Genomic DNA, 14,315 nt, shown 5'->3' with positions numbered 1-14,315 from the left:
ATTTTAGAATAAGTGTGATGTGGTGCTGAGAAGAATGTGTATTCTGTTGATTTGGCATAGAGAGTTCTGTAGATGTCTATTAGGTCTGCTTGGTGCAGAGCTGAGTTCAAGTCCTGGATATCCTTCTTAACCTTCTGTCTCCTTGATCTGTCTAATAATGACAGTGAGGTGTTAAAGTCTCCCATTACTATTGTGTGGAAGTCTAAGTCTCTTTGTAGGTCTCTAAGGACTTGCTTCATGAATCTGGGTGCTCCTGTATTGGGTGCATATATATTTAGGATTGTTACCACTTCTTGTTGAATGATCCCTTTACCATTATGTAATGGCCTTCTATGTCTCTTTTGATCATTGTTCGTTTAAAGTCTGTTTTATTAGAGACTAGAATTGCAACCCCTGCTTTTTTTTGCTTTCCACTTGCTTGGTAGATCTTCCTCCATCCCTTTATTTTGAGCCTATGTGTGTCTCTGTATGTGAGATGGGTCTCCTGAATACAGCACACTATTGGGTCTTCACTCTATCCAATTTGCCAGTCCGTGTCTTTTAATTGGAGCATTTAGCCCATTTACATTTAAGGTTAATATTGTTATGTGTGAATTTGATCCTGTCATTATGATGTTAGCTGGTTATTTTGCCTGTTAATTGATGCAGCTTCTTCATAGCATTGATGGTCTTTACAATTTGGCCCAGAGGGGCACGCGCCTATATGAAGTGTCTGTCGGCCCCTACTGGGAAGTTTCTCCCAGTTATGCTACACAGGGCTCAGGGACCCACTTGAGGAAGCAGTCTGTCTCTTCTCAGAGCTCAAACACTGTACTGGGAGAACCACTGCTCTCTTCAGAGCTGTCAGACAGGGACGTTTAAGTCTGCAGAAGTTGTCTGCTGCCTCTTTTTCAGCTATGTCCTGCCCACAGAGGTGGAGTCCATATATGCAGTAGGCCTTGCTGAGCTGCGATGGGCTCCACCCAGTTCGAGCTTCCCATCCACTTTGTTTACCAACTCAAGCCTCAGCAATGGCAGATGCCCCTCCCCTAGTCAGGCTGTCACCTTGCAGGTTGACCTCAGACTGCTGTGCTAGCAGTGAGCAAGGCTCTGTGGGCATGGAACCTGCCAAGGCAGGCATGGGAGAGAATCTCCTTGTCTGCCAGTTGCTAAGTCCTTGGGAAAAGCACAGTATTTGGGTGGGAGTGTCCCGTTTTTCCAGGTACAGTCTGTCACAGCTTCCCTTGGCTGGGAAAGGGAAATCCCTCAACTCCTTGTGCTTCCTGGGTGAGGTGACGCCCTGCCCTGCTTCAGCTCGCCCTCTGTGGGCTGCACCCACTGTCCAACCAGTCCCAGTGAGATGAACCAGGTACCTTAGTTGGAAATGCAGAAATGACTCATCTTCTGCGTCGATCACGCTGAGAGCTGCAGACTGGAGCTGTTCCTACTCGGCCATCTTGGAACGGACCACCAGAAAATTTCTGTACTGCCACTGGGAAAGTACATTGATAAAACTCCTTTGGAAATGACTCGTCCACATTGAGTAAAGGTGAACATGCATACACCTTGTGATCCAGAAATTCCACTTCTAAATATATAGCCTGGGAAAATTATAAAATATATACACCTGAATGCATGAATAAAACTGTAGCAGTGCTGTTTGTAAAGAAACAAATAATAAATATAACCCAAATGTCTATCAATAGCAAAATGGATACATATATGATATACTAAAGTCTACAATGATGAACAAGATTTATACATACAAATTTTTCTTAAAAACAATGTTGAATAAACAGTTCCATGTTTAAATAACAAGCAGACATTTTCTATGACTTGGCCATACACACAGTAAAAGTATTAAATTTAGTCGTTTGAAATGGCCATTTTATAGGTAAAAATGGTTAAGTAGAAATTTCATAAATGGTTTCTTTTGGAGAGCAGGAATTAGGAACAAATGTGGGTAAGGAGCTGACATTATTTCTTCCAAGCATTGTTGAAGCGGTTGATTTTTAAATTACATAAATATATTTGATAAGAAGTTTAAAAATCAGTTAAATATTATAAACTACTCATGAGCACATCGTTCATTACTACTCACATGTTAAAGTTGATTCAATATTTATAAACAGAAAATGAAGCAAGTTATAGATCATTGGTTGCCTTTATTTTGAATGTGGTTGACTGGTAAACAATACACATTGGAATGTTTCTTCCTGAGAGAAGTAGAGTGTCAGTTTGCTACAGAGTGTCAGTTTGCCCAGATATATTCACGTGATTCAGTCAGAAATCATCCTTTAGGCTTTTAATCATCTGTGCAACATGTTTCTCAGATCTTGGTGATTTTTAGTGAGAGTCTATGACAGATAGCCAATTTCATGTTGTAGGGGACCTGAAATAAATCACTACCCTTGTTTCTGCCAGTTTTACAGTTCAACCTTTCAGATGTTGGAATTAAATCTATTTCAATACAAAATTTTAACTTCCCGGCTTTGATTCTCAGTCAAATATCTAATATTTACATTTTATAGTTCCTGTAAATTTCCTCATGATGATTCAATTATTCAAACAAGAAATTAATCCTCACAGTGCCATATTTCCTTATTGTGTGGCTAATTTTTACTCCTACATAAAAAGAAGTGATGATCAGTTGGGATGGTTTAAAAACCGTTGTGAAAATGACACATACATTTGATGGCAAAGACTAAAAGTAGTGTGTAGAGTGTATCAGGCTTAAAAGCCAGGAGAACTGGAAAGCCTACTGTTTCACCCATTCCTTCAACAAACATCTGTTGAAATCCTTCTCTGTGCCTAGTATTGCTGTAGCTGCTAAGGGAGGGGAATAAAATTTCAATTTTCATGGACCTTATAGTAAGTGTGTAGCATGTCACATGGAATAAAGTGTGGTATGACAAAGGCAGATGTTGTCTTACATTTTATTGACTTCTTAAGTGCATTTGAGTAAGTCCTATTCCCTCTCCTTTCCCTTCTCCTTTTCTTCTTCCTTCTTCTTAGTCTTTTATTTCTTATTATTGGTTCAAATTATAAAAGCTGGATAATACAGAATTTCACTAGGCAACAAGGTATTACAAAGAGTTTGTAGAAAAGAATATTAATGACAAAAGACAGAGAAATCATCATTAATTTTAACTCTCCATGGTTGAAACCATGTATAGTGCTATAAATTATTTGAAATTAGCAGTAGAGAAACTTCCTTATAACTCCACACTGCAGAAATCCAAAAGGAATCACTTTTGTTGCTGTAACTAACTAATGTGAACTTTATGACAATAACATTCATTCTGAAACTGCTTCTCTCCTGATATCCACTCTAAATCTATTTTGGAGAAAGCAACATAAGCAAGGAAAGAGAAAAATATACAACCTATTCTGCAATAAGGACTATTCTTGGAAAGTACTTGTTTACAGATCAAGCCAGACCTATAATTTTTCCAAGCTTCCTTGGGGCTCTGTTTTCCTGCCCCTTTCCCTGTTCTTGGCACCTGCTTTCTGTCAAGGGAAGCAGCTCCTGGCAGAGACCCTGGACTCCAGGGAGTTTGTGCAGTAATCACAGTTGCCATCACTGTGAGGCCAGGCACAAAAAAAGACACAGCTCCATCCCCGATCTTGACTTCTCATAAGTTGTGCCAGGAAATGTAGAACATTCAGTATCTTGCATAAGGTTCTGTAAATTCCAGTTCAGCAGGGCATTTTTAAGAAAGAAATCTGACCAAAGTTGTTCAGGAAAAAGTAAGTCAACTTTAACAGCCACCAGTTCCATTTGTACTTGATAAAGCTCTTGTATTTCTTCACCATAGTTTCCCTATATTCCTGAAGAATTTATAACAGCCTCTGTGGAACTGCCCATTACATATATTATATATGATATATAAAGCACTGTTGTATTAAAGATATAAAAGGAGACAAAGGATCAGAACATTACTAAGTGTAATGAGATTCAGTTAGGTAGAAGGGCCAAGAATGAAGAAGTTAAAGTAAGACAAGATGTCCTGAGAAGTAAAACTGGGGAATAATTTGGTTTTGATTGGAAACATTCTTTTATTTGGGGTATTAAAAATTGTTGAACAAAAGCCTGAGACTCAGTTTGTATCTCCTTATTCATAATAGCAACACCAAGGGGTGGATTTGGGGAATTCTTTATACCCTCAGTAATTTCCATCAATATCCCCAGCTGCCTCACACAGAAAGAAAAAAATTTATAGATATATATATGATTTTATATACCTTAATATTATTTATATGTTTATATTATATAAATTATAAGTGTATAATATAGGTCTTATTCTATAAATTATACATGAAGCAGTTTTAGGGAACCTTATTAATATATCTCAAATAAAAACTGCACATGTATTTCAGAGGTCACTTAGCATCTTCTTCCAAGCAGATTGTTTTGTGTTTAACTTTTACAGAAATTCTGGAATATCTCTTGATTCAATGACAAAAGTTACAAAAAGAGTTCTTTCTAATTGCTAGGATGTATTTGCATTTTGCCATCATTGGAAATATGCCCTTACCCAGAATTCATTCCAAAGTAAAGTCAGAGGTAAAAGCCTTTGTTCGTTGTTTTTCTTCTGAGCTATCAGAGTACTTACCATAAAAATCTCATACTAAATGATGTAGTGCCATGTCTATTAGTAATCATGTGCCTGTCTTTTGCTTCCCTCCCTCTGAGTGTAGCATAAGGAAAATAGAAGTTCTCGGTGATGCTGGCAGAGTGAATAGATTACATCCATGTTGTTATGAGAGTCTGGTAGGTATCAGAGTTTAGGCTGAGATGTTTTTGTTTGCAATGGAGGTAACGAATACTCCAACTGGGTTCTAATGCCATTGTGGCTAACATCAAATTAAAGAAAAGCTAGGCAAGTTGCCTAATTGAAATGTAACTGCCTCCTGGGCAAAATGAATGCCAAAAATAAAAGGGAAGAAATGAAGAAATGGCAAATGCTACAAGAGTGCTAAATACATTGTTCTGGGGAAATCTATGGCCACAGAAGCTTTTCCTTGATACACGTTTTCCAAGGCTTTCTTAGGTTTGCGTCCAGAGTTCCTTGTAAGCCAGATGAGGAGGGAGAACATTCAGGGCAAATGTCTCCTACTGTTTTACTATTCCCATATCTAATTTTTACAAAAAATGTAGCCAAAGCCTATATTATCCTGTAAATCTCTTTATTAGGTTCTATCACCTGCAATATGGAGATAGCTCTTTGGGAGAAGGGACTATATATAAATAACAATTTTGCATCAGCCTAGAGGGTACCTTGCATCGTGCACATAGTGTTTAATAAATGGTGTTGGATGTTTATGCCACTGATATATTTTTCTAAAACCAAGAGTAAAAGCAATAAGGATATGCCACATCTCTGTACTTAGGCTAATAGTCTATCATGAAAAGAGCTTGTCAAGCCTAACTTTTAAAGGCAATAAAACCAAAATTGTAATTTTAAATGAGTTTTAATTTATAAATTACTAAAAAATTACTTAAGGTCACTTTTTAAAAATTCTGCCAAAAGGTCTCTGAAACATTTAATACTGGTATAAGGAAACTTAAATGTCAAAAGAAAAAAAAGTAGAGATGCCACATGTACTACAAAGAATTTACAGATTCCACTGAGTGCTTATTTGTTGGTTCTACCAATTCTGAATAGAGAAATCACATAGTGAATCTCTGAGTGGTGGAAATGACTCTGTGAAGGGAGCCTTATCCTTATTTTACAAGTGATGCTACTCAGAAGTAAAGAGTGCACACAAGTGAAGTTAAAATCTTATATACATACACACACATATATGCTTATGGGTAGAGTTGTTTCACTTACCTTGTTTGCCTAAGGAACTGTTTATGCACTCTCCCTTGGAACCATCTATGTGACATTTAGATAACTAGGCTATCCATGAAGAGAGAAAAACAATTTGGATGTTAATAAAACTCTTCCATGAAGAACAAACCCTTTACCAGACAGGGGATGGCAGAGTCCTCCATCTAGAAACTTAAATACATCAGTAAAAGGGCTCAGCTCTTTGATATCAAGCGTAAGGAAAGGGTGTTATGTTTTACAGTTCACCGGAGGATTTAGCCTACCTCGATGAGAAGCTGAATAATCTCATATTTAACTGTGATCAAAATTATAAAAATGGAAAGGGATGGATAGTCATGGTCTCATTATTCTAGAACACAGCTAGACAGAATTGTGGGAGAAACATTAAGAATAGCAGAAAAGCTATGCTGTCTATTAGCATTCATCATATGGTATTTCCTTCTGACATTTCTAGTCTATGTTTCAAAGACATCGGTTCAGTCCTGCCCACATTGTGCTTGGGCTTTAACCCAGAGCCAGCTTCTGGTGCTTGCTCTTATTGGTGCTAAATTGACTCTGATCTACTCTCTCATTAAGCCAGCCCTTATTTCATGACCATGATCATTGGCCAAGAGAAATAGGGGGAAATATGACGTGTTTAGGGATTACACCAGATCTGTGTATCAGTCTTCACAAATACCAGTAGTCCACTGAAACTCAGCCTACTCTTCTGATTTTCATGAAGTTGCCCTGGTGATAATGCATCTGAAGTCAGGGAGGATCAGAGTCCGGGGACTTGCAGTGCCCTCTGCAAGCTGCATGCTCTTTATTGTGTGCTAGTTCTCAATTCCAGTCTGATGCCTGTTTTTTTCCATGTCTAACAACTTGCAAGTCTGGATGATATTGAAGAATAACTATTATCACAACTTTGTTTTCTGTAATTCCGTGGTGGTGGAGTTTCATTTACTCTGAGTCCAGAGGGAAAAGACTTAAATAAATCCACATATAGTTCACATTTCTATGAAGAAAATATACTTTATCCCCAGTACCTTTCTAGTTTTATCTAACGAATGATAAAGATTTTTCAAGAAAAAGTGAGGTCAATTTTAGAAATTAGAATTAAGCCACCATCCCACCTACAAAGGACAATAATATTAATAGGCTTAAAAGGGAAAGCTATTAAAACCCAACATGGAGGGAATTCTGCCTTCCACCTGTAATATGTGCCTGCCAAATAATAATCCCCTCATCCGGGCACCAGGAAACTCTGGTTTGGAAGATAGGAGGATGGGAGTTAAATTTTTCTTAGTTAAAACTATGAAACAGTTTGTCTAAATTTCACGGCTACACTTAGAATCTCTAAGCCCAACTGGATCCTTTATCTTATTCTATCTCACTGGAGCCTTGCTTTCCAAGAAAGGGTTAAAACCTTCAAATATATGTTATTCATAATTAAAATACATTTAGTTTTTTTGGCTTGAGATAATTAGGTGTTTTTAACTGACTAATCATTCAATTGTCTCAGTCACATTGGAACTTTTCCTGACCAAACAATTGAAGATAAAGCCAAGCCACTATTTCAAACTCTCTCTTTCTTCTAATCCTGTTCCCTGCTATTTTTGATAATACTGTGCAAGATCATTAGATTTTATGCATTTACTTGATACTATCTGCCTTTCTTCAAAAGAATGCACGCTCCAGGAAGGAGTGTTTTTTTTTTCTTTTGTGACCTATTGTATCCACAGGATTTTGAAAAATGTCTATCAAATTGAGCCGCTCATACATCTCTGTGGAATGAGTGAATGAATAAATGAACCAGAAGGTAAAATCATTTAGATTACAAATATTCACTCAGTAATGCCAGGATGTCAAGACCATACCTAGCAATAATATTGGGTGAACTGTTAAGTTTGTCCTACTTAGTCCCTGAAAACAACCACCTCAGCCAGGTAGTTAACTTCACCTAGAATGGGGAGGAAGACAGAGATGTTGGTGGGGAAGATTCCCATAAATTTTGGCTACATTTTGAAACTTACATAGGGTGGAATTACATGGCAGAGCTGGACCACAGAACTATGGTTTTATTTTTATTTTTTCTTCTATTTCAATATAGATAACAATAAGGTAATCAGACAAAGTACAGTGTACTGTTAAACAGTATATTGCCAAATATGCTGTACAGTATATTGCTGTATATGCTGATAGGAAGAAATCCAATGCGAAACTGTATCATTACTAAACAAATGCAAAATCCTGAGCCTGCTTGACAGGGACACTAATTCTTTTTTAAAAGATTAAGATCTATGGAAACATAGATAATTAGAGCATCAAATTTATAAAGCAAACATTCATTATGTTGTAGTTTTCCCCGAGTCTTTAGTCTAAATATAGATGTCGTCTTTTGGGCTGAATCACGAATTACAAAGCTTTAGCCCAGGGAAGACAGCAGAGGCTGAGTGAAAGCACATCACAGCCTTGACATAGATGGAGCACTCTGCCTCTCTGGGCCAAGCCTTTGTCTTTTTACTTATCTTACCTGGTACTATGCAGTCATCCTTCTTCTTCAAGTAACCAGCCACAATCAGTGTGACCACATATGGTATGTTAAACAATTGACTTATTTTACATGGACACTGAATACATACTAGCTTACCAGAGCCTCATGCCATTCCTAATCCAAGAATGTAGATGACAAAGTTTGTCTGTTGGGGCGTATACGGTGGTTTTTAATGACAATATAATTACCCAGACATGTCAAGTTTTGATACATTAATCCCCAGCTTCCTCACTGTCATCTGAGAGAACTAGGCAGTCATGATAGAATTTAGCAAGGACCTACATGCGTGGAGTTTTGTGCACCTACACACGGCGTTCATACTACAGCAATGGGTGCTGTTGGTGATGCAGAAGAGTACAGAGGTCTGGTTATTTTAGCTAAACTTTCTTCCCCATCTCCAACTAGACATCAGAACCAGGCTTCATCATTGCAATGTCCTGGGAAAACTAACCATGAGATGACTGTTGGTCATTCACTTCAGTCCATCTCTGGGTTCTTTACATTGTGAAGTACATGATGAATAGAATCATCACTTTCTTTCTTTATTCAACACACATCTATCACCCATCAATTGAATAGATACTATGCTTAAGATACAAATACAGGAAATATCCTGATCTCTACCCATAAGTAGCTGACTAATGAATTGGGAGAAAAGATGTATAAATATATCCCTTAATTTTAAGGAAGAAAGGGGGGAAAAAGACAAACATATGCTTGCAATACAAAAGATTACGAGGTAACAGATAATTAAATATATCCTTATAGGGCGAGGCAATATGAGCAAGACAAGTGTTCTGGGTTAATGAGAGGGAACAACAAAGGGAATCTCATTCTCAAGGGAGAAATCAGTAATATTTTTAAAAGGATTTGCTGTTAAACTACCTATAAGGATAAATGGTATCTTCATAGGCAGATTAGAGAGTAATACATTTCAAACTGCAAAACACGCACAAAAGCACAATCAGGTAAAAGTTTGGCATGTTTGTGGGGGGTGGTTATTAGGTAAGGATGAGGCGAATGTCAGGAACTGAAGTTGGTCTATCATAGCAATAGACCACACATGAAAAGAGTTATCAGTTTTTCAAAAATGTTTAATGAGCACATACTCTACACCAGGCAGGGGATTTGTGCTTATCTGGTGCCCCACTATGTTTCACTTCTCTGTGGTAGACCTAGCTTATGATACAATTATCATTTAAAAAGAAAAGATTAGCACAAAATAAAGGTACCAGTGATCACTATTTTCATTTAATGACATTTGGAAAGTTTGGGCCAGTACAATCAGGGGAGGAAAAAAAGCGGGAAATGTGAGATAAACAATAGGGAGGAAAATATATTAGTCTGCACTTCATTGTTCTAAAATAAGATGTCAGTTCTCATCTCCAGAGCAACTACAAATGAAATGATGTGAACATAGAGTAAAATAAATAACAAAGGAATTAAAGTAGTTCACTAGAAAATATCTATTTAACCAAAAGAAGAGAAAAATGGAAAAACCGAGGAGAAAAGAAGATAAGACATATAGAAAAATGTATAGCAAAAGGCAGAAAGTTCTTTATTAGTAATTACATTAGATATATATCAATTAATATTAGACTCTTTAATAGGCAGAGATTGGCAGAATGAATTACAAAGCAATACCCAACTATACGCTGTCTGTAAGAGTCTAATTTTAGTTCAAAAACACAAAGAGATTGAAAGTCAAAGGATGGAAAAGGGTATTTCACGCAAACAGTAACCAAAAAAAAAAAAAAAAAAAAAAAAAGAGATAGAGTTGCCAGGTGCAGTGGCTCATGCCTGTAATCCCAGCACTTTGGGAGGCCAAAGCAGGCAGATCACCTGAGGTCAGGAGTTTGAGACCAGCCTGGCCAACATGGTGAAACCCTGTCTCTACTAAAGATACAAAAATCAGCTGGGCATGGTGGTGGGTGCCTGTAATCCCAGTTACTTGGGAGGCTGAGGCAGGAGAGTCGCTTCAAACTGGGAGGTGAAAGTTGAAGTTGCAGTGAGCCGAGACCATGCCATTGCACTCCAGCCTGGGCAACAACAGCTAAACTCCATCTAAAAAAAAAAAAAGGAAAGAAAGAAAGAAAAGAAATTGAGTGACTATACCAATGTCAGAAAAAGTAGACTTTAAGACAAAAATTGTTATGAGAGACAAAGTGACATTATATAATGATAAAAGGATAATCCATCAAGAAGATGTCACAAATATAAACATCTGCACTGAACATCAGAACCTCAAAATACGTGAAGCAAAACTGACAGAATTGAAGAGATAAATGACAGTTCCAATGAGAGTTGGAAACTTTTGTACCCCATTTTCATTAATGTAAAGAACAACTAGACATAAGATCAACAAGAAAATAGGTTACTTGAATAGTATTGTGTATCTACTAGACCTAAACACATCTACAGATCACTTCAGAAAGGACAGCAGAATGTGTGTTCTAATAATATGCACATGAAACATTTTCTAGCATAGACCATATGTTCGGCCACAAAACAAATTAGGATAAACCTAAATAGATTGAAATCATTCAGAGTACGCTCTCCAGTCACAAAGAACCTAAATTAAAAGGCAATAACAGAATGAAATTTGAAAAATTCACAAATATGCGAACATTACACCAAACTCCTAGATAACCAGTGGGGCAAAGAAGAAATCACAAGGGAAATTAGAACATATTTTGAGATAAATGAAAATGACAACATAACATACCAAAACTTATGGAACACAGCAAAAGCAATGCTCAGCTGGACATTAAGAATTTTAAAAGCCTACCTTAAAAAATAAAAAAAATCTCAAACAACAACCTGTCTACCTTAAAACTAGAAAAAGAGCAAACTAAATTCAAAGCAACGAGATAGAAGAAAAATTAGCTCAAGATGACATCATCAAGAAACAGAATAGATAACAGAAAATCAGAGAGAATAAAAAAAACCAAAAGTGGTTATCTGAGAAAGAAAAAGGGGGCCCCCCAAATGGTAGTCATGTCCCCTGTTTCACTCCTGATTGTAGTAATTTGAGATTTATTTATTTATTTATTTTTGTCAGTGTAGTTAATTGTTTGTCAGCTTTGTCCTTGGGTTGAGATCTAGGTATTTTGGTACCAGAGGAAATAATTGTTTTCCTCTCAAATAAAACCTGATTCAGAAGCCTTGGTAAATATGCTTGGCACAGTGTTTCTTAAACGGTGCTAGTTTTTAAATAAAGGACTAGTTTTAAGAAAATTTTGCCAAATATGTTGTGGATCAGTACTTCTGTAAAGTAAAATAAAAGTAAATGAGTAGACAAATGAAATGGAAAGCATTGGAAATACCACCAAGTCTTTCATTATTATATCCAACAGACATAGAACTACTCTGTGAAATTGTTGTAAAATTTTCTAAACATTTACTCTCAATTTTTTTTTAACCTCATTGTGGACTAGTGCACACACAGGCCAGAAGCCAGCACTTAGAGTTGCACTGGTCTGGTAGCATTGCCATTTTTTTCTTTACAAATTCATAATTTTTCAATTATGTAATCAGAGCATAGATGAAATTGCCCTTTAGACTAATGCAGAACACAAATTTTAAGAGAACTATCCTTTATCCCTTCTCTGGAGCAAGGGAAGAGTTGAAGCCTTTGTTTCCAAAGCTGAATATAAGACAATAATTAGAAAAAGAACTCATTAAAAATAAAAAGTAGAGTTGGTGGCATTGTCAGTCTCATGAAAATAGTTTCAAATGTTTTACACTGAGCATATAATTAAAAGTTTATTGCCAATGATATTTTCTAATCACCTTACACTATGGTTGACTTAAAGTCTTTTCTATAAATCCAGTGCTTGGACTTCGTCAAAAAATAGCTTCTCTCCATTTCTTTCTTTTTTTCTCCCCTGTGAATGGCCTGTATTTTCCTATTTCTACACCTTGCATTTTTTTGTTGTTGTTGTTGAAAACTAGACATGTTGAATACCATGAGGTAACTCCGTAAATTAGATTTTCCCTTCCTTCAGATTTGCTGTTGTTGATTGAGGGCTGAAGTCATCTATTTGTTTAGTGACTTTTGCAAACTATTTTTGCAAAAGCTGTATTCTTTGTCATGCGCAGCCACTGAAGCCTCTGTTCTGTGACCTCAGATGTCAGCCGGTAACCCAACAGCTGACAGAGATTTTCTTAAGTGCCTGGAGGAAAACAAAACCAACCAACCAATCAGCCAGCCAACCAAAAGAAATCTGTCTCCCTGTCTGCAGATTGCTTCTGACCTGTGGCACTTCTTCAACCCTAATCCAGGCTACATACACCTCTGCTTTATGCTTCACCTCCTGCTTGCATGGAACTCACAGACTAGCCAGAGGTGCAAGCTGATGCTCTTCTCAGGTATTTTCTGAGCATACATCTGGCCCTATGTGCATTGCATTCTGGCCTCCCTGGTGTACATAGTAACCCTTCAAATGCCTTATTCCCCCAAGAATTTTCCTCCTCAACCTCCTTCCCAGCCTGTTGAGTCTGTCTGATACTTGCCCAATCTGCCATTGTTTGCCCCAGGCAACTGTGGATGTTGCCATGTTTGGAAAGCTGCTCCAGCTGCTCCAGAGGATAAACTTTCCTTTGTCCCATTCAGGCTGTGCTAATCCTTCAGGGAATATCCAGAAAGGTCAAAATTTACAACCAAAACTTTTGGAAAATAAGATCTACGTTGCTCCCCTTCACCCTAGCAACTTTCACCAGTGATGTCAGCTGCTGTCCATCCAGCCACTCCAGAACTGGAGAATGAGGGATGGTAGACAAGTAAGCAGAAATGCCACAGTGACACTCAGCAGTCTTTTTCTTTTTTTTTTTTTTGTCTTTATTAAAAACTCACCTGTAAGTTTTTGTTTAGATTTAAGAGTTCGAGAAAAGTTGATTCTGTAAGATTTTCCAGCTTAATGGTTGGTTCAGTTAACGCCCTGATTCTTCTAGTTTCCAACTCCACCATTTTCTATGACATCACCATTCAATTCAACAAAGGGAGAATAGATGTTTCAATAAGTGATGCTGGGGCATCTGGATATCCACACGCAAAAAATGTGAAGCTGAACCTTATTTTATGCAAAATACAAAAATTGGCTCAAACTTGAAGGCCTCATGTAAGAACTAAAACTATACAATTCTTAGAAGGAAACATAGGAGTAAATCTTTGGGACCATAAATTTGGCATTGAGTTTTTAGCTTTGACACAGTAAGCACAAACAACAAAAGAAAAAGTATATAAATTGGGGCTTAAAAATATGAAACACTTTTGTGTTTAAATGGGTGCTATCAGAAAAAAGAAAGACAACTCACAGAATGGGAGAAGATCTTTTCAAATCAAGCATCTTATGAGGGACTTGTAAGTAGAATATATAAAAACTCTTAGAAATCAGTAATAAAGACAAGTAACTATTAAAAATTGAGCTAATGATCTATATAGATAGTCTTCAAGGAAAATATACAAATGGCCAATAAGATATAAATGATGCGTGAAAGATGCTCAATGCTTTTAGTCATTAGGAAAATGCAAATAAAAACCACAAGATACCGTATTTTAATTTCCATTATAATTATAAGATGAGTATAATAATGACTATAATAAAAAGGCCCGAAATAGAAAATGTTGGTGAGAATGTGGAGAAATTGTAATTCTCAGACATTGCTTGTGGAATATAAAATGATGGAGCCACTTTGAAAAGCAGTCTGGCAGGTCCTCAGAAAGTTAGACGTACAGTTACCATTTTACACACCAATACCACTCATAGGCATATACCCAAGAGAATTGGAAGCATATGCCCACACAAAAGCTTAGATGCAAATGTTTTTAGCAGCATTATTCATAGTAGCCAAAAGGTGAAACAACCTGAATTTCCATCAAGTAATTAAAAGATAAACAAAATGTGATTTTCTATACAATGAAATATCATTTGAACATAAATAAGAGTGATAAAGTTGAAATT

General features: G+C 36.8%; 1 long non-coding RNA gene across 1 annotated transcript in view; it reads left to right on the top strand.

The window, feature by feature from the left end:
- Positions 1-14,315, top strand: part of LOC134756402 (uncharacterized) — a 73,519-nt gene that overhangs the window by 27,297 nt on the left and 31,907 nt on the right. The window contains exons 3-4 of the long non-coding RNA XR_008667785.2: positions 4,413-4,546; positions 4,681-4,753. This is a non-coding gene — a long non-coding RNA (uncharacterized lncRNA). The remainder of the gene's footprint in view (positions 1-4,412; positions 4,547-4,680; positions 4,754-14,315) is intronic.

The sequence above is a fragment of the Gorilla gorilla genome, chromosome 7 (assembly GCF_029281585.2).
Source record: "Gorilla gorilla gorilla isolate KB3781 chromosome 7, NHGRI_mGorGor1-v2.1_pri, whole genome shotgun sequence".
NCBI lineage: Eukaryota > Metazoa > Chordata > Mammalia > Primates > Hominidae > Gorilla > Gorilla gorilla.
Note: the sequence above shows the minus strand (reverse complement) of the source record. Positions and strands in the feature narration are given on the sequence as shown.